The sequence below is a fragment of the Phascolarctos cinereus genome, unplaced genomic scaffold (assembly GCF_003287225.1).
Source record: "Phascolarctos cinereus isolate Bilbo 61053 unplaced genomic scaffold, phaCin_HiC Scaffold_726;HRSCAF=1367, whole genome shotgun sequence".
NCBI classification, from domain to species: Eukaryota; Metazoa; Chordata; class Mammalia; order Diprotodontia; family Phascolarctidae; genus Phascolarctos; species Phascolarctos cinereus.
In genome coordinates, this window is record NW_027556098.1 from 61,766,303 (window position 1) to 61,785,809 (window position 19,507).

At 43.0% G+C, this 19,507-nt stretch overlaps 1 protein-coding gene across 1 annotated transcript in view; it reads left to right on the forward strand.

Moving 5' to 3' along the window:
• Positions 1 to 19,507, forward strand: part of BCOR (BCL6 corepressor) — a 152,736-nt gene that overhangs the window by 3,783 nt on the left and 129,446 nt on the right. The gene's annotated exons all lie outside the window — the stretch shown is intronic.

Sequence of the window (19,507 nt, forward strand, 5' to 3'; positions counted from 1 at the left end):
TTTTCCACTAACACGCCATAGCTCTGAGCTACAGTGGGGTGTAGGGGAGAAGGACACTTCTGTCTGGGGCCTGAGCACTCTGGTCTCTCAGGATCTAGACGCTTTGGACGAAAGGGCCCAAGGGTAGAGTCTCCGGAGGGGGGAAGAGACGGCTGTGGAGGCAGAGAGGGGGGTGGTTCGGCAGAAGCCAGCACTCCAGTTGGATTGCTTTGCTCTTCGCCACCCCTAGCGGGAGCCTCGTTACCCTACACTTATTACATTGACAAGATCGCGGCTCCCGAGTCCCGAGGGCCGGCAGTGTTATACTTCATCTAAGGAACTCGTTCCGCTCGCCGCCGACGCCGATGCAGTGGCGGTAGCAGCTGCTGCTGCTGCTGCTGCTGCAGCCGCCGCTTCTGCTACCGGCCCCATACCCAGAAGTGAAACTCTTCGGGTTTAGATAGGACAAAACCCCTTCTTCTCTACCCTGAGATCTTATTTTTAGGAGGGGAGTCTATTTTGAAGGACTGCTAGGCAGAAGTCTGAGGGGCAGGGGAACAGAGCAACCCCAGATGCCTCTTTCTCCCCTATACTCTCATGTCCCCTCCCTCCCGCAGCCACCCAGCCAGCCTACGGCCTTACAAAGCAGGGCAGAACTGTACATTTCTGCAGACTCATGCCGAGGTGGCGGCGGCGCAGCCTGGAACCGTTTCAAAATGCCCCGGCGTCCCATGGAGAGCGAGTGAGCCCGCGCCTCTCCGGCCGCCAGCTAAGTAGCTGAGAGAGAAACCCCGGGAAGCTCCGGCCCCAGCGGCGAATTAAGGACACCCCGTGACATCGAGCAAAAGAAAAAAGCAAGCGCATAAGCTAGCGCCTTTCCCCGGAACCTCCAAACCCCAGGGAGTAGCTGCCATCTTCGTATGACAAGCAGCTAGAAGCTTCCTGTTAAATGTTTCTATCTTACTCCCTCCCCAACTTACAGCTTTCTTGCTTTCTTTTTTTCTGGGGAAAGATTAAGTGTGTGTATATATATATATATACATATATATATATATACATATATATATATACATATATATATATATAGGCAACCGTTACACACCATTAGGTAAAGGCGGGAATTCTCGATCTTCGAGTGAACAACCACTACATATACAGGCTAAGTCACCATCTTCATAACGGTTTGAATGTGATCCGTCTACAAAGAGGGTTAGTCACATACCTAGACAAAACTCCCAGAGTTTCGGTTCTGAAAGGGAAAACGCAAAGACACCTACCCCTGACCCAACTAAAGGGACATTTCCTAAACTCCCCCTCTCCCACAAACCTTTATGTTCAGTGAAGACTAAATGTGGTATATCTAATTAGTCATCTTTTTTCTCCTTGTTTAAGCACCGCGGGCCTTGCGAGTTTCGCTCTTTCTGGGAGAAGTATTTAGCCTGGGTTTTAAAGGGGAGGTGGGGGAACTCTTGTAAAACTAGATTTTCTCAGAGACTGGAGTTGTATTAGTAGAAGGAAAAATGATCGGGTGTGGGGAGGATGGCCTAATAAACGTAACTGCCTAAATGTTAGGCTGTCTGACCTGCGCAGTGATCAAGGAAGCTGGATTTCCAGCTGAGAAACAAACACGAGGGAGACAGAAAGACAGACACAAAGACTGGTGGGGAGGAAGAGGTAGAGGATAAGAGAAGGAAACAATGGATTGTGAGAAACAGACAATTAGAGTTAAGGAGTCAATGGGGGTTGGGAGTACAGAAAAACGAAAGGAAGAGGTAGAATGTTTTCTGCCTTCGCTTAAAAAAGGCTGTGCTCACTGGGGAAGCTTAAGAAACCACAATTTCTGTATCCAGATCTCGAGAACCAGGGGAAAAGAAGCCTATTGAGAACGACAGGGTCCTCTCTGCTGTGAAGTGTCTCTTCTCCCATCCCCCCGTAAAGAATAGATGATTTTTAAATTCGTAAAACTGCCTTCATTTTAAAAAAAAAATCCAAAAGGGGATGATGATAAGAAAAGGGAAGAGAAATAACTGCTCAATGTAGGTGGGGGGTTGGACTTCGGAGGGAAGAAGACCTGGCTCCAATTCTGACTCTGCCACACCCTTACTAGTGTGCAAGCCCCCTAACCTCTCAGAGACCCACCTGATCCCTTCTGTTGGGATATGGAATGATTTGAAGTGGAAAATACTGAGGAATTGGGAAGGAAAATCAGAGTTAGTTCATACATCACATTACATCAGGAAGAAAAAAGGTGAGAAAATATGAAGTAAAAAAACTTAATTATCTTGTACTGTCAGTAATAATCACTGACAATTGCACAGTGCTTTCAGATTTGCAAAGCATTTTACATACATGGGCCCATTTGAACTTCAGACTATTTCATCACCATTTTAAAGACAAGGAAAGTGAAACTTAAAGAAGATAATGTCAGATCTGGGAATCAAGTCCAGCAAAGTCCACTACACTCTATCACACTGCTTTCCCTTGTGATAGGAGTAAGACAGTCTAAAAGAACAAAAGTTGAGAACAAGAGTAACAGTATGAAAAGCCCTGGATTCTCTTAAAAGACCTGAATCCTGTTGGCATGTTTGACATCATCCTATGATATCATACAAATCAACCTCTCTGAGCCAGTTTGCTCATTTGTAAATTTCATAAAACAGTACCTACCTACTCTAACTAAAGGGCTCCTATAAGAAAAAGCTATTTTTAATGGAACTTCTGAGTTACAAATGTAGTGGGAAAGTTGGTTTTTTCCTGTTTCCCTCAATTGGTTATCACTGAAAGTAAGGGGCAGATAACAAAGGAAATGAGGAGTTAATGTGTTAAACTAATTCCAAGAAGGTGCCTAAACCCTCTTATCCCTTCCAAAGTGTGAAAAAGTTTCTCTAGTTGGATTGGAAAAGAAGCTCAGCTTTGGCCAGCTAAAAATTAGCCACTGTCCTGGTGGTCTTTAAAAAGCTGAGTTTGCTATCCTGAGAGCTTTAGAATCAGGTAGCAGCTTTTCAGAGGGTGGTCCCTCTACCAGGTGCAGGGGAGGGGGTGGGGGTGGTTCTTTCTCCTGCTGGCCCCTCCCAGAAGCCAGGGCATCTTGCAGCATCTGAACAAATTGGCCAGTAGGAGACATTAAATCCTGCTGAAAGTAGACAGAAACACCAAGAAGAGGGTTGAGGACCAGAAGCAGCTTCAAGAATCTAAACCTCTGGCAGCAGAGAGGAGAGCTTACTGTGGATTCAAGTGAAAACTAGTCCTAAGAGTTGAAAGTCAAGCTGTGGAGATGAACTGATTCCGGCAACCCAGATGAGCAATCCAAGTAGTTCCCTGGGAGGTACCTCATGGGGGGGTGGGGGTTAGGGGGAAGGAGGTAATTAAGCATTTTATATAAGACCTACTATGTGCCAGGCACTTTACAAATATTATCTCACATTTGATTCCCACAGCTGTCTTTCTAGGTAGGTGTTATTATCCCCATTTTATAGCTTAGTAAATTGAAGCAAACAGAGGCTAAGTGACTTGCCCTGGGTCACGCAATAATAAAGTCTGAGGCTGGATTTGAACTCAGTCTTCTAGACTTCAGGCCCAGAACTCCATCCATTTCACCACCTAATTGCATTATGATGACACTATGGGAAAAGAAATCTGAGATCTTTCCCTGTTGGAGTTTCCCTGATCACATGTGTTTCCAATATGTGTCCTTTACTAAGAAGTCAAACTTTTTTTTTTATTAAATGCTTTCAACATGCATAGCATGTGCTAAGCAGTGAGGATACAAAGAAAGACAAAAAACACAGTCCCTGCCCTCAAGGAACTTACATGCTAACAGAAAAGACCAGAAGTAAACAAATAGGTTTTAGTGCAAGAGTTAATTGAAAGCTGAAATCTGAAAAAGAAAGACATCTGCCCTTGGTGGGAATGGAATAGGTGTGTCCAGGAAAGGCTTTTTGAAGTAGATGGAATTTGAGTTGGTCTGGGAAACTAAGAGGAGCTGGGTTTGGGGAGCATTGCAAGCATGGGGGTCAGCTAACATGAAGGCACTGAGGTGGGATATTTTATGTTGTGCTGATGGAACTGTAAGTAGGCCCTTGATGGAATAAACAATGCATAGCAGAAAGTAAAATTTAAGAAGGCTGAAAAGGTAGAAAGGGCTGGGGCTAGAGCTAGGAAGAACTCTAAATACCAGAGAAATTCTTTTGATCCCAGAGATAATAGGGAGTCCCTAAAACTCACTGAAAAGAGTGAGGAAGGGGGTCATACCTATGCTTCAGAAAAATCACCTTGGCAGCTGATTGGAGGGTGAATTAGAGTGGGGAGAGACCTGTTAGAAAGCTATTGCAGTAGTCCAGGTGAGAGAAGAGTAGAGAAAAAGGGATGATATGAGAGATGTTGAAAAAGTAGAAATGACAAGATTTAGCACAGGATTATAAATTTGTGGTGAGAGTGAGGAGTCAAGGATCTCACCAGCTTGGCAAGCCTGGGTGATGAGGGAGATAGTGAGGCTCCGAAGATAATATGAGAGGGTCTGGGGAAGGACAGATGATGAGTTTTGGGGCATGTTGAACTTGAGAGGCTTAAGGAACAACAAATTTGAAATGGTCAAAGGCTTTTGGTAATTTGGGACTGGTGGAAGACAGGGCTCTCTCTCCCCTCCCCCCACCCCCACCCCCACCCCCATTTACGGAAGGGAGAGATGTTTTGTCGGATATGCCTTAGCTATGCCATCTTAGTAAATGCTTTTGCTTCGAGCTAGTTGAATCTACTGGCTGATTAGTAAAGATAAGTTCACTGGTGGGCACTTGTCAGCTATAAGTAGATTTAGAAGTTTGGACCCACAGAGCACCCTTTGAACCTGAGGTTGTAGTCATCTCTTCAGTGAACCCAACTCATGAATGCAAGTTGGGTCTAACTGGGGGCTTTATACAAGGAAATTGAGAAGGACTCTATGTGCAGAGCTGACACTCAGAAAAAGTGGAGGGGGGGGGGAGGCACATGCTTTATTCCCCCACTTGAAACGAATGCTTGGAACTAAAGAATAAGCTTCCTGACTCTTTGTGACATTTTCTTCCTATCCACAATTCAGATAGCACTGTGCTTGGCACATAGTAAGTCCTCAATAAATGCTTTTTCATTTATTCAGATATGTAAACTCTTAAGGTGCTGAGCTCCAGAACCTTGGCAGTCATAGCTAGCAAATGTTTCAACTTTGGATCAAAACTGTCAATTTCCTGCTGTGCCTCAGGCAGGGCCTTGTAACTTATTCACCCCTAGAGCCTGATTGAATGCTTTTCTCAGAGGCCTCTCTCCTTTCTTAATTCTCTGGGAACTCCTGGTCCTTTTCCACACCTTTCCCCACTCCTTAGCCTTCTTTTTAATTCAGTCTGGGTGGATCCCCATTCCCAGAAGGCAAAGAGAAGTCTTAAACAGGACATGTCTACTTGGAGGAGAATTCTCTGGTCTAGCATCCCAGGGATCATTCCTTAGGCCCTATGCTGTTGAACCCTTTTTATCAATTACTTGTATGATAGTATGCTTATCAAACTTCTTATAGATGATACAGAGCTGGATGTATGAGCTATCACATTAGATCTAAGGAGATTTGAAGAGCCAAATCTCAATACTCCAATGATTCTCTGGTCTCACTGGTTGAGGTATTTCTTTATTACTTTTAGACTCCAATATGTGTACGAACATTCTTACAACTCTGGTCTATACCCTCCCATCAATCCCCCACAGAGAGGATACTAGTCGAGCTCCGGGGCTGTCCATTTGTTATTATCCTTCAAACTCACCAATGACCAGACCAGGGGTGGGGAACCTTTGGCCTTGAGGCCCACCCCTGGATCAGACTATCTTCATTTTCTATGATACTTTTCATTTGATGACAACCTTTACACTATTTGGGTAATGAAATGAAATTTTTAATAGAGATAAACATAAAGACATATACTTTGTTCCAAAAATCACCTTCATATGAACAAGATGAGCAAAGTAGCTTACTATGAGAATATATATGTATATACACATATATATATATGTGTATATACATATATATGTATGTGTGTGTGTGTATATATATATATTTAGTGGACTGAACACTCAATGAGTCAGTAGTACAATACAGCCAATGTAATGTTAGTTTGCACTTAGGAGGGATGGCGTCCAGAACAGTGGAGTTTTATCTCTGCCCTGTTTTCCTCTACCTTGGTCAGACCTCATATGAAATATTGTGCTCAAGCTAGAGAGAATCCAGAGAAGCATAATCAGGATGGGGAGGATCCTTAAGACCAGCCATGTCTGACTCTTCTTGGCAGAGACACTGGAGTGGTTTGCCATTTCCTTCTCCAACTCATTTTACAGATGTGGAACTGAGGCAAACAGGGTTAAGTGACTTGCCCAGGGTCAAACAGCTTGTAAGTGTGTGGTCACATTTAAAGTCAGGAAGATGAGTCAGCCTGATTCCAAGCCTAGTGCTGTATCCACTTTACCACCTAGCTGCCTCCCTCTGAGAGCATGCCACCAGGTAATTAATCAAGCAATTGGTCATGTTTTATTCTAGAGCAGGAGTGGGGAGCCTGCAGCCTCGAGGCCACATGTGGCCCTCTGCATCCAAACTTGAGGCAGAAGTTTCCCCACGCCTATTCTAGAGAATGGAAGATTTAGGAATATAGTGATGATAGGTATTTTCAAGTACGTGTGTGTAGTGCCTAATCTGTGAAAGTGGAATTAGATTTCTTCTTGGTGGCCCCAGAGGGCAGAAATAGGAGGTACAAGTTGTGGAAAATTAAGAGATTTACAAAAGCAAAATGAGCTGTTTCTGCAAGGGGTCTTAAAAGAAGACCTGGATTGTTTGAAGATTTTGTATATGGAATTCCTGTACAAGTATAGGTTGGGAAGTTGGTTTCTAAGGTCTCTTACTGGTCTGAGCTAATGCGGTTCTGTGATTTTGTGGAAACTTTGTCTTTTCAGGCCCCAACCTCCAATACTATGCCAAGTCTGTTTCCTTGGAAGCAACTCCCATTTTTCAAGCCTTGACTCTTTTAACAGCTGTGAGTAAAGCCTGTTTACCCTTCTTCAACCAAAATAATCTGACCTATAGGAAAGCCTCAACCCTAGCTATAAACAGTTGGGGGGGAGGGGTATTGCAGAGAAAACGGTCCTTTTTTGCCAGATTTTTCAGCTGCAAGAGTGGTTTGGTATCTATTGTTTTATTGTGGAAAAACCCACATTTGAAAGAGAAATAGTCTCCCTCAAAAAAAAAATTGAGAAAGGTAATTTTTACACATTAAAAGGCTACCTAACACAGATAACCCCTACAATTAGCCGTTAATCTCTTATCTGCAATCTGCAAATGAGTTTTCTTACAGTTTTTAAAAGAATTCCTTTCTCTGTGCACCCTCTCTCGAGCCACTGGGCCACCACGGAGCAGACGACGACAGGCTTCGAGTGTGAAGCCTCCGAAGTCCTTTGATTGCTCACCTCCTCCCCTAGGTTTGCGTACTGGAGACTGGGTTGGAGAGCTTTTAACTAAAGAAAGGCCACTTAATGCAAACCCCAGGCACAGAAGAGGCTTTTGTTTCCTTGGCCTGCGAGATCTGCGAAGCTTTTGTTTTTGTTTTTCACTTCACCTATTGTCCCTCTCTCCTTTCCCACCCCAACGCCCCCCTCTCCCCTCTCCCGGTATCTCCAAACCAAAAGTCGGGTGATTAGCCCATTAGGTAAGGAATTTTTTACCAGTAATTCTCCTGGGTTTCTCTGACCTCTCCCTCCAGGGGCTGTGATTAGCCCTTTCGCATTCCTAAGCTAGCCTTGGCTTTGCAGGTCTTAAAGGTTTTCTCTGCTTGCTAGGCAAACCCCCTGGTTACTGCCGCGGCTTGCGGGAGGATTCGTCCCGGCACTGGGCCGGGGGAGGATGGGGGGAGGTGGGAAGGAAGACGGAGAGAGAGGAGAAACTCCTCAAGCCTACATGATGATAAATATTTCGCAGACAGCCCATAAATAATTTGTATTATGTTCAGCTGACAACGCAGGGCGATTAATTTTAATAGCTACATATTTGCCTGGGCTGCTGCTTCTAAGACCTCGCAACGAAAGGCGAGAGGCAGCTTCCTGGCTGCGCTCGCTTTCACTATTGCCGAGAGGCGCTGGAGTCCCGGCCAGGGCCTTGCCCCGCGGCGCCTCCTACAGGCTGTTCTGGAAGACCCAACGAGGGCTGCTGAGTCCAGAGTCCCGGACGCTTATTGCGCTGCATATGCGTGCCTATTTGTCTGTGTGTGTGTGTGTGTGTGTGTGTGTGTGTGTGAACAGGCGCCTCCTGAGCCCCTCCCGAGTCCACACGAAACAGGAGCCATAATGACTTTGCACAATTATCAGTCTGAAACAAACCACTTGTGGGCAGCAATAGCTATTTCGTATTATTAGGCAGAAAAAGAGGAGGGTTGGGATGGGGGAAGTAGATAGGTAGAGTGCTTTCATTGAGAGCTAACTCCTGGTTTTGTTTGGCGCTTTGTTTTGGGATTTTTCCCAAAGAAGGTTGGTATGAAATGAGGTTCTACTTTCTCGTTTCTGCAGAATGGGGGAGTCAGAGGGGAAGAGGGAAAAGAACAAAGCCAGTTTCCCCTACGCACGTATTTACACCACGTCTGTCCAGTTCCCAGTTCCCACCTGTCCCCAAAGTCCCTCCCCACCTCTTCTATCGCCGTTAGTGGTTACCCTAAATTTCATTTGGACTGGATAATGTAAATTACCCTTACCCGGAAAAAAAATGAGAGAGGGTGGGGTATGAGGATTTGGAGAGGTAACAGTTGAGAATACGGGGGAGGGGGAGAGAGAGCGATCAACAACACCCAGTGCATTTCTCTCCACAGCAGCGAGCGATGTGGCCCCCGGGCGTGCGTGTGCCTCTGTGTATGTGTGCCAGCCTGTTTGTGTGTGTGTGTGTGTGTGTGTGTGTGTGTTCTGATGACAAAGCCCAGCAGCCGTGAGCCATCTCGGCTGCCTCAGCAGTAGTGGGGGGAGGGAGAGAGGGAGGCAGCCGAGAGATAGCGAGTCCTAGCTTCCAGAGAGAGTTCATTCATGAACCAGAGGACTGACTACTCTAGGCTAAACCAGGTGGAACCATACTAAAGGGAACACCTGTGTAATTTTTTTCTCTGTCTTTTACGAGGCTTGCACACTGATCAAAACTGTAACTTAATTGCGTTGTGGAAGGCCATCTTTAGTTATATGTTGTCCAGAGGCCTTAATTTCTGTAAATTTTTAAAGGGTTCTCTCTCTCTCTCTCTCTCTCTCTCTCTCTCTCTCTCTCTCTCTCTCTCTCTCTCTCTCTCTCTCTCTCTCTCTCTCTCCTGCTGTTTAGACAATAGTCTGGGTTCTTTTTAAAATGTAAATCAGAGGGTATCTGTATGAGTCTGTGAGGTGATCACAATGTAATGGATTCATGCAGACACAGTCTGTGCACACAATGAAAACTAAGGAGGAGGGCAGCTAAAACCCACATGTTTTCTTTTTAGAAACGGTGGTGCTAAGAGACTTGACAATAATAACATGAAACAGGATTAAATCATGGAGGGAATAGGAAAATGCATTTTATTTTCTAGAACCATGAACTGTGTTTAACCATGGAAGCGCCCATCTACTCTGTGCTAAGGGAGCTTTCTCTTCCTAAGGCAGAAAAAATGAAGGCCAGAGTGAGGGAAGAGGGACTTGTACATTTCTGAACTGTTATGGGAGAAGCACATTATTTTAATATTAATCTCTTTGCTTTAGTTCAGCATGGTTGTCAGTTGTACTGACGTGGAACATCTTTAATGATGTCTATTTTATAGGAAACATGGTCACTTAGTTGAAAAGGACAAAGCAAACATCTGAGGTCTTCTTTAAACTTTAAAAAAATACACTTGTATTTTCCTTGATTCTCTACTTTTCAGCTGGCTTCTCTTAACCTGATAAGGATAAAAACTGGGAGTCAGTGGATGAGCAGGAAACTTGCAGTGGGAATGTCATTGCAGAGTAACAGTTGAGGCAAGGTGGGATGGGTGAGGGGCAGTTCAGTTGGCTTGGTTTTCCTGGGCAGAATTATAAATGCAGACAAACAAATGACCTTCGGTCAGAAACATTGCTGAAAGAATTCTGATTGGAGATACCCATCTGCCTGAGTCAAGGATCTCATCCCCAGCAACTTCAGGGCCAAAATCTCTAAATCGTTTGGTATTTCTCTTCCCCTACCATCTACTCTCAGGCTACCCTCAGTACCTCACCTCATATCCTTCCTTTATTCCCTTTGGCAGCAGCCAGATGACTTGTCAGGCCCTAGAGAGATCCAGGGTTTTCCTTCCCTCTAATCTAATTATAGAACACAAGCATGCTTCCTTAGAAAGATCTCAAAGCCCTTTTACTGGTATTCAGCAAAAGTCTCAGGGCTGGCTTGTCAGAGCTGCTGCTACTGCACCTATTTGCCAGCTAAATAAATCAACTTCATAACTCCCCCCTAGTGCCATAAAGGCCTCAGAAGCCTGCCTGAATCAAGTGACTCTCCTGCAAGAGCTCCTTTGACCTGTAGTTTTGTTTACCCTTTGTAAACTCCTTACCTGGACCATCCCTTGTTGCCCAGAAGGAAGATCAGGATGGTGGTGGTGGAAATGGTCATCGGGTATCCCTAACTAGTTAATGAAAGGTAAGAAGAAAAAGCATTGTGGGAAAGAAATCAGATTGGTGGGAAGGATAAAGGAGAGAGAGGAGATAGAGTAAGGGCATGTAGATATAAAGGGATATGGGAGGTAAATGCTATATGCAATATAGTGGAAAGAATATAGAAGGGCTGGAGTTAATTTTTCCTAAATCCAGGGTCAGAAGAGGAAGAGATCACACACATACATAGAAATACATGCATTTTGTTAAGTCATGTCTTACTCTTTGTGACCCCATTTGGGGTTTTCTTTGCAAAGATACTGAAGTGGTTTGCCATTTCCTTCTCTAGCTCATTTTACAGATGAGGAAACTGAGGCAAACAGGCTTACATGAATTGGCCTGTGTCACACAGCCAGTAAGAGTCTGAGGCTAGATTTGAATTCAGGTCTGACTCCAGGCCAGGTACTCTATCCACTTATAGCAGCATACACAAATTCAATTCAACTTTTACTGACTGCTAACTTTGCATAAAATACTATGATAATTTAGAGGAAGATGCAAACTTTAAGTAAAATTGAGAACCTTTTCTTATGGAGTCTAACAGTACACATAACAGGGGCAGCTAGGTGACACAGTGAATAGAGCACTGGGCTTGGAATCCGGAAGACATCTTCCTGAGTTCCAATCTGGCTTAAGACACTTACTAGCTGGGTGACCCATAGCAAGGCACTTAACCCTGTTGGCCTCAGTTTCCTCATCTGTAAAATAATCTGAAGAAAGAAATGGCAAATCACTCCCGTATCTTTGCCAAGAAAGCCACAAATGGGTTCAGGAAGAGTTGGACATGACTGTAACGACTCAATAACAAAAATGTTATACACCCAAAAAAGTAAGATCTGAGAGCCTAAAGGTAATTTAAAGCTCACTTCAGGTGCCACCTCTTCCTTCATTCCTTCTCGGATTCCTCCCTCTGCCCCCATGAAGTATTCTTTCTCCACTTTGTCCTCTTAACCCTTTTCTTTCTGGATCTCCTTTGCTTCCTCATAATAATCAACTCTATGTTTATGGTATCTCCTCCGTAGCTGTAACACACTTTCAATTCCTCCTTCGTTTTCTGGGAAATCAGTTCTTTTTCTCTTTCCTCTTTATGCATCGTTTTGTCTCGTGGTAGCAACGCTTTCCTCTCCCCAATTTTTAGACCCTCCCCCCTCCCCCAAGTTCAAATCTCTCTAATTAATCTCTTCAACCTCTCTACACTCTCTTTCTACCCATTACATTCCTTGGACAGACTCGTTGCTTTCCACCTCAATTTCTTGTTACTGAAGCCCTGGTTACCAAGGTCCGAGTTGAGCTCAGTGCCTCAGGGTGGAGCAGCTTTGTCTACGCCAATCTGTGCGTAGTGAATTGGCTGTCTGCCTTTTAAGCTCAAGGTGGGAGAGCTGAGCCCTGAAGAGAGCACAGTGCTGGATAGGAAGGGGGAAATGGGAGGGAGGAGAAGAGGGGGAGACAGACAGATAGAAACTGTGTGCCTGTGTTAAGTATATGGCAATGTGTGGATAACATATGTGTATGAACAAATAGCATCAGTAAGGGATCATGTGAGGGTGTGTCGTTTTGGCGATTGTAAAAAAGGCAAGTTATCCAGTATTCTTTCGCTTTCCTACCCCGCTCCCCGGTATCCTCCCTCCCACAAACACGCAGACATAGATTTGGTGTGGAAAACGATGAGAGTGGTAGAGCCAGAAGCCAGGAGAATGGAGAAGAGTGCAGACTCTCTCACCCTCATTGAGGCTGGAAATCATCGCTCAGTGCTGGGACAGCGTCCAGACCTGAGGGAAAACAGACGGGGGTTGGGGGCGCCGATGGGGGGTGTTGATAGAGGTCGGGGGAGAGGAAGGTGTCTCCTGAAGCAGCAGAGAGGATGGAATGGAGAGAGAACCTTTAGGTTTGGCCGGCTGACCTGAAGGAGCCTGAGGCAGAGAGTCTCCAAAATGTTCAAGAATGCCTCAAGTTAATCCTTCCAAAGTTCAGGTTAAAGGAGCAGGGTGAAGTAGCAGCTGGGCTTGGGTAGAAGGGGAAGCCTGATCAAGATTCCCTCTGCCCTTCTGTGCAAGTTTCTTTTACCAACTTGAATAATGAAGGGGATAGCAGACAGGGTCACTCCAACCTTGTCCTTAAATTGGGGATGGGGCATTTTAACTGAGGAGAAGGCCTATTATTTATTGATCCTTTTGGTATTATAGGAAGCAGGATTTCCTGTCGCTCCCAAATAGATGGCAAATTTGGTGATGGCAAAAAAATTTACTGCCTTCTCCTACACTTAAAACAGTACATACTTAATTAAGCCACTTCTGTAGATGTGGCAAAATTAATTTTTTAAAAAAGTTTTCCCTTCTAAGCAGAGTAAAAGTACTGTTCTAGTAACTGAATGAATTTCACAGACTCTTTGGGGTAGTATGGATCTTGGAGATATTCTAAGCCCAGCCCTTTTAGTTTATTTCTAATCCCACTTTCTCTTCTCCTCTCAGGGCTCAGCAAGTAGTATAGATAAGAACTCCTAGTTCATTCAGAGATTCTGCTGCATAGCATGAACCTTTCCCTGGGAATAGGGATGCTTTTCTTCCTGAAACTTCTCCTGGTGAGAACCAAGAAAACCTTCTGAAGGAAACCTGTTCCCTGCACTCCTGAGACCCAGGCTTAATTAGCAGTGTCTCAAAATGGAATGGTCCATGCCAGAATAGAAACTGGTTCCCTAAAGGGGGCCATGTACATTAAGAGAAACAGAACTAAAATTAGGCCAGGTCTAAAAGAAACAGGGCAACACAGCAAATAAAACTAGGGTTAAAAATAGGAAATAACATCTTCAAAAATGGATGATGCAAGAGGGCAGTATGCCATAGTAGGAACAGAAGAGGAATGGGGAATCTGTCAATATACCTGGGTTCTAATCTGACCTCTGACATATGTGACTTTGGGCCACATTAAATAAATAAATGAATGAATATATAAATCAACCATTTGTGCCAGCTAAAAGTTGTTGTGATGAAAGTTCAAAATTTGAAGTGTTCTAGAGATGTGAGCTATTTGGAATACATCAGAATGAGTTGTGGCAATCTTCTTGCCAATATGGCCCCACAAGCCATTCACCTTCTTCTTGCTGTGGGAATAGTAATCAAATCAACCTTATCAATTAACAACAGATTTGTCCATCCATTGTCCTGTGATTCCACTTACCATCCCTGTGACTTCCCAGATCAAAACACCCCTCCTGCCCACCACCCTTGGATAGAAGTTATCTTCGCTATTAGAATGTAAGCTTTCTGAGGTCAGTGAGTGCTCTTCCCTCTAACTCATCTTCACCTCCCCTTCTTTAGTCCCTTTGCTCTGTTTTCTAGAGTTGGGCTTAACTTCTTTGGACTCCAGTTTCCTCAAACATAAAGCTGGCTGGTCCACATTATCTCTGAGGTCCCTATTAACACTAAAATTTGGGGCAGCTAGGTGGCTCAGTGAATAGAACACTGGCCCTGGAGTCAGGAGGACCTCAGTTCAAATCCAGCCCGACCCTTGACACCATCTATTTGACTCTGGGCAAGTCATTTAACCCCATTGCCTAGCAAAAAAACTAAACACTAGGATTCTGTGACTTTGGGTCAGAAAACCTGTGTTTTGAGAATCAATTAAATCTTTTCCTAGCCTTGTCACTTAAACTCCCCCAGTCTGTTTCCTTATCTGCAAAATGGAAATAATAATACATGCATTTTATACTTGATCAAGGATCCTTGCACAGAACTGCTGTGAGACAAGTGAGATAATGTAAATCACTTTGTGACTATGAAAAGCTATATTCGTAGCAGTTATCATCATCACTATTACTTTTAGAGGTGGGAGAAAGACATGACAAGTGGAGTACAGTGGGTGTAAAGACTGATAGATATTAAACGTTTATCCCTAAAAGGGAAAGGTAGGGATTAAGCATGTAAATTTATTTATAATGCTCCTTTCTTGGCTGTGGCAATAGCCCTAGAATAACAGATCAAAGTTCTTCAGTGTATTTCCAAACAGAGCTGCACATGTTGGAGACCTAAGGAGTTTTCTAATTCAACACCTTCATTTTGCAGATGAAGTAACTGAAGTCTAGAGAGTGCAGCAGATAGGGCAGTGGCCCTGGATTCAGGAGAACTTGAATTCAAATCCTGAGTCAGACACATTATACTCACTAGCTATGTGACTTTGGGCAAGTCACTTAACCCCAATTGCCTCACGAGAAAAAAAAAAAAGAATTATTTTCTGAGAACACAATGAATCCCTCCCACTAAACCTACACTTTCATTTCACCCCAATCTATATCAAAGTAACCTTTTTTTTTTTTAAAGAATTGAAATGTGAAAGGCAGCTAGGTGATATAGTGGATAGATCATCAGCCCTGGATATTTAACCCCAATTGCCTGCAAAAAAGAAAACAAAAAGAATTGAACTGTAATTGATTAAGTTTAATGACCAATATAAGCCCTATGTAAGTGATGAAACACCTCTCCCCTGGGGTGGGGAAATACAGATGTGTAAAGTGGCATACATTGTCAGAATTGGCAGCTATCCCCCACCCCCCGGACATTTGTTACATGGGAGAATTCAGTTTGAGGAAGTGATTTTAAGAGGAAACTAGTGTAGTGTAAATGCAAAAGTTAGGTGATATAGTAGATAGAGCCCTGGACTTGAAGTTAGGAAGACTCATCCTCCTGAGTTCAAATCTGGCCTTATTTGGCTGTGTGCCTTGGAGTAAGTCACTTAATCGTTTTTGCCTGGTTCTTCATATGTACAATCTTTGCCAAGAAACCCCAAATGTGGGTCACAAAGACTTAGGCATCAAGAAAAAGGATTTTTTTCTTTTGGTGAGGCAATTGGTGTTAAGTGACTTACCCCGAGTCACACAGCTAATAAGTGTTATGTCTGAGACCGAATTTGAACTCAGGTCCTCCTGACTCCAGGTGGGAGCTGTATCCACTGTGCCACCTAGCTACCCCAAGGATTTTTTTTGTATGCCAGTATGCCCCCCCCAAACTCCAAATGTCTAAGAAATAATATAACTGAGTTTGATTTTGCTTTCCATATTAGAAGGCTTTTCCAGATTAACTGGACAGTTGTGCTGAATATCCAAATGCATGGCATCGTCTTCTGTTATGGCCATTACATTGTACCTTAAAAATTGGCCACATTTAATTTTTACTGTGGCTTCTGGCTCTCTTCTCCTGCTCAAGCTCTGAGTGGACTTCTAGGGCTTCACAAGGAGCATGATTATATTTGCGTCTGCCTTTGATCTGTTCTTTGACCTGTTATTTAATTGTGACTCTACAAAGAGAGAAATAAAAAAGTATTGTTGGGGCTGGAGGGGGACAAGGATTTGTTTTACTTTGAGTTTGAAGGTTACTATTTCCTGGGTTATCCCTGATTATAATCCCCCTTACTTAAATTTGACTGGTTTTGCCTTTAGAAAGCTCAAAAAGCGTGTGTGAATACCAGGGAGATTTCCATTTTTTTTTTCCTGAAAGGTATGCTATCCAGTTAGGCTATAGCCACAGAAGTTTGTAAAATTTGAAGTCCCAAATTAGGCTGATTCCATGATGATAGCTTCCCTGGTGAACTTTAAATTACCTCCCTTACATTATTAATATATTTGGGTTTGGAAAGCATTTTGCAAGTATCTCATTTTATCCTCACAACAACTCTTGGAAGTAGGTGCAATTAGTGCCATTTTTACAGTTGAAGAAACTGAAGCCTGGGGCAGCTAGATGGCAAAGCGGATAGAGCACTGGCCTCAAAGTCAGGAGGACCTGAGTTCAAATGTGGCCTCTAGACCAAATATTTGACACTTACTAGCTGTGTGACTTTGGGCAAGTCACTTAACCTCAATTGCCTAAAACAACAAAAAAAACCCTGAAGCTGGCAAAGGTTATGTGACTTGCCCAGGATCACAAAGCTAGTAAAATTCTAAGGGTAGTTTTAAATCCAGTCCTTCCTGACTCCACTTCCTGAATTGTATCCAAACACTTTATAACATTTTACAGTGTACAATGGACACATAGTTTGTAGAGTTTACAAAACAAGATTCTCACAACTCTATGAGGTAGGTAATACAAATATTATTCCCATTTTACAGATGAGGAAAAAGACTGAGGTTGAGTTATCCAAGGAAATAGAAGTTAGTATGTATTGGCAAGTTCAGTTCAATCCAATAAGCATTTATTAAGCATCTACTATGTGGAAGGCAAAAGAACCTCCTGGGTACTAGAGCTACAAAGATAAAAATGAAAACACTTCCTGCTCTCCAGCTGCTGACATCTTACAGGAGTAGAGACAGGAATCTAAGACCAGTGAACCTTTCACTCCCTTTAGAAGTCTGTCAGTTCTCCTTCATCCTCAATGAACCAGAAGGAGCCCAGATACCCTCTTTTTTTAATATTTTTTTTTGGGCAAGGCAGTTGGGGGTAAGTGACTTGCTCAGGGTCACACAGCTAGTACGTGTCAAAAGCATTTGGTCTGAGGTTAGATTTGAACTCAGGTCCTCCTAACTCCAGGGCTGGTACTCTATCCACTGCACCACCTAGCTACTGTTTAGATAGACTGACTCTCTTATTCTAGATACTTTAGGTCAATAAGGTAAGTTTGCTTCGTTTCTAGGACAGATATTAAGATTCTAGATATTAGATACAAGCACATCCCAAACTTAATGGGTCCCCAGTGAATTACCCTCTGTCCACCCTAAGGACCAAATTCTCAAATTGTCCCTAGGACCAAGACAGCTTCTAGGGGTTAATTCTCTAAATCAGAGGATGTAATGAGGGCAGCTTTGCCCTTTGCCCTTGAGGATATGTCTATAAGTAAAGTGGATGGATTTATCAGCATTCCTCAAAATTGACACTCAACCCAAGACTAGATGATAGATGAATGGAGATAGAGATGAGAAATTCTGTGGGAGTTGGGCTAAGGTAGAACAACCAATTCAACTCTAGGCAAAATTCAAAGGTGGGCAAAAATCTATATCTACTATGCCCAACCCTTAACCTCCCCACCTTTTGACCCCAGGAGTCCAATGCTTTTAAACTACAGGATCTGTTCAGTGTTATCCCTTCTATTCAGAGAAGTAGTCCTACATTGCAAGAAGACCAGTGAGCAAAGAGCTGGATCCTCTCATAACATGGAAGGAAAGTGGAATAGGACTGAAGAATTCTCCCTAGTGGTTACCTAATCTCAGCTGCAGAAAGTAAAGATGGATTCTGGATTTATCAGCAACTAACCAGATGGAGTATGAACAAATTACCTGAGGCAGAAAGGAGACCAGAATTCACTGCAGTATCCTAGACCCAATCCTATCAGAATTGGGTCTTCCCCACTCTCCCCCTTCCCGGCCATACTCGTTAGTCTCTTTGGGAATGTGGACCCCTCTATTGGTAAGAAGAGTAAAGGAAATTGTCTGGTTGGATTGGGTCTGGATTGTTTCTGCATGTGCTTTTTGCCTCCGGTTCTGTCTTTATGAAATGGGATATTTGCATTTTAAAAGAAGACTTCTGAGAGAGGACAATACATAATGCAAAGGAAGGAATCCCTAATGATAGGATTTTAGGTTTGAGCCACCCGCCAGTGGGAGAAAACATTGTAGAACCTGCCCAGTAACTCTCAAATAACAAACAAGTAGGAGACTACTTACTCTGCTTACCCATAAGGCTAGTCCTGCTATTATTACCATATGTCAAGAAAGATGTTTTCCTACTCCATTTATAAGAATCTCTACTCCTAAGTAGTAGGAATTCAGATCATTCACTTTATCCTTAGACTGAAGCCATAAAAAAGAAAGAAGGGAATAAGCATTTATTAAGCATCTAATACGAGCTAGGCATTGAACTAGGCACTTTACAAATAGTATCTCATTTGATCCCCAGAACAACCTTGGGAGGTAGGTTCCATTTTTATTCCCATTTTACAATGAGGAAACTGAGGTAGACTGAGGGTAAGGGAGTTGCCCAGGATCACACATGTAGTAAGAGTCTGAGGCCAGATTCAACCCTCGAGTGTTCTGGACTCCAGGCATAGACCTCCTAGCCTACCACTGGATAAATTCACTCAACTTTATATGTATATGTTTACATATAGGTGTATATATGAGTTTATGTGTACACATGTATTTCTACTCTGAAACTAGAGGGAGGGACAGTTGTCTAAATATGTTGTTTAGTTAAGGCTGGAGGGTGAGTAGTTCTGTTCATTTTCCTAAGAAAGCTCTATAATAATTATAGACTCTCTTTCCGTGCATCTGTAATCTCATCTTTTTGGGTACTTCTTCCAAAAGTGCAGATTGAAACCTATCCAGATTTTCTCATCCTATGCAATTCTAGTCCATATGAGCTCAAAAATCTTTCTGAAGTCCAAGGACCTTTCTGTAATACTGCATGAATGCAAGTAAAAAAACAAGGGCTATCTATCTGTTATCATATGATTGATCTAGTCATACTTTTTTGGGGATATCTTTTACACAGCTTCCTTTGTATAGGTTTTCATTGGTAATGTGTTGCAACCTACTCACTTCTACCATATGTCTCTTCCTTGCCCTTTGGGTGACTTGCAACTTTAATTCTTAGGAGATCATGTGATTCCATTCTTCAAACCTATATTTCATCAGAAGAAAATTGGTATTAAATATATTTCAAAAAATCTCATATGATCCTACTTATGCATGGGAAACATCTGGTTGGAGGTGAGTTGGAGGAAAGCATTTTGCTCTACCAAATTGAATGGGCTTTTAAAGATAGTAATAAATAATAAGTTCAGTAAGATCTTGTATTTTCTGTACCTTTCTTCCAATTAATTATGTGACTAAAGATTTGGTGTACTATGCAACATTTTTTTAAAAGTTCTC